We start from the raw sequence: 1,612 nt of genomic DNA, 5'->3' as shown, positions 1-1,612 counted from the left end.
CCTTTTCGATTATCCAGACCCTGTGCGTTACATGAGTATCGGACATGTGGAACGCCGTGATTGGCGTCTGTTCGGGTATCGAGGATCGAATTAAATGGTCTAGCCACTTTTGTTGCCGTTTCGTCTTTCGAGTTATGACCCTCATATCTCGCATTAATTTAATCGGACGGTCCTCGTTTCCTCATGCCTCTTACGTATAAATAAGGCTGACAGTTTTCAGTACTTATCACCCTTCATTCAAAATTTTCCTTTATTTTCTCTCTTTTAAAATTTAATAAGCTCTTCTTCTTCTTCTGCTTATCATCTCAGGAATCCCCATATTCTTTCCACAAGAACCTTTTAGAAGTCCAGCCTTAAGGAATCTTCCAGGACTCCTACTTCGACGCCGTCAGCAACCTTCGTTTGGAAAATACATTGTAAGTTTCCTACTCGTTGTATATTTTGATTTCCCTTCTTCTTTGTTATGCAAACCTACATCTCATAGTTGTAAAGAGTAGGTTGTTTCTGACTAGCTTTTGGGGCATAAGTTCCGATTCTAGGCATATTGAGTAGACCCAAAACATGTCTAGGATTGCGATGTTCACAATTAGGTAATTTCTGGGTAAATTTTTGGGTAATATTTCTGGATATTGTTTCTGGGTAATATTTCTGGGTAATTTTAGGAAACACCCATTCAGGATATGGAAGATGAGAGGTTTTTATGGTGTAAAACCGGGTAGCTTAGGGGTCACGCTTCCTAGGTGGTTTTTCTCTCAAAACCTCTCCCCTAAGGCAAGTAATAACCTGACCCTCCTGACACAAGGATCCCTGAATATCAGGGATCCGTTGGAAAGTTGGGCGCGTGGCCATGGCAGCGCGTGGCCTCACACCGCGTGCAAAGATTACCTTAGCTCATGCACGAAAAACCCTTGTTCTTCTCGTGCTGTTTGTCCTTTCATAGCTTTTAGTTCGCCTACTAAGTTTTTCATCGTTCTTGTTCGCTAAACGATCAGATGGGGCCCAAAAGGAATCTTTCTAAGAAAATTACGGCTGGCTCGTTGTCCCAGCAATCCAGCAGAGGGAAGGAGATCGTGGTGGAGTCTCCCATCCCCCAGTTCGGTCCCATAGTGGAGAAGGAGATCAAAGTGGGACCTAATGCTTTCTTTGAGGGGGAGAGGATAGCCTCGAAGATCACGACCCAAGGGAGGGTCAATAAGATAATGTTGTCCCATAACATTGAGGTTGGGACCTGCGTCCTTATTGCCCGACCTCCCTTGGAGGGTGAGAGGAGCTGCGCACCCCTCGATAAAGACTTCGCAGCCTGGAGCGATGAGAATCTCAGGGCCAAGGCCTTCCTCCCCCTAGATCAGTATTTTGCCAATTTTCTCAACTACATAAAGTTGGCACCATTTCAACTACCTCCGAATTCCTACAGTCTGATGGCGGGCTGAGGTATCTCTTTCTGAAGCATGAGTGGGAAGTCCCTACCCCGGCAGACATCCTCTACTTCTTCTGGCTCAAAGACAACCCGGATCAAAGGGGACGAGGTAATGGGTTCTACTACCTGACCCGCTTCCCAAACTCATTCGCGGTGATCGAACTTCCCAGCCACCCCAACGACTTCAAAGATCAA

Source organism: Humulus lupulus, chromosome X (genome assembly GCF_963169125.1).
Source record: "Humulus lupulus chromosome X, drHumLupu1.1, whole genome shotgun sequence".
Classification (NCBI taxonomy): domain Eukaryota; kingdom Viridiplantae; phylum Streptophyta; class Magnoliopsida; order Rosales; family Cannabaceae; genus Humulus; species Humulus lupulus.
The sequence above is the reverse complement of the archived record's forward strand: the minus strand, read 5'-3'. Positions refer to the sequence as shown.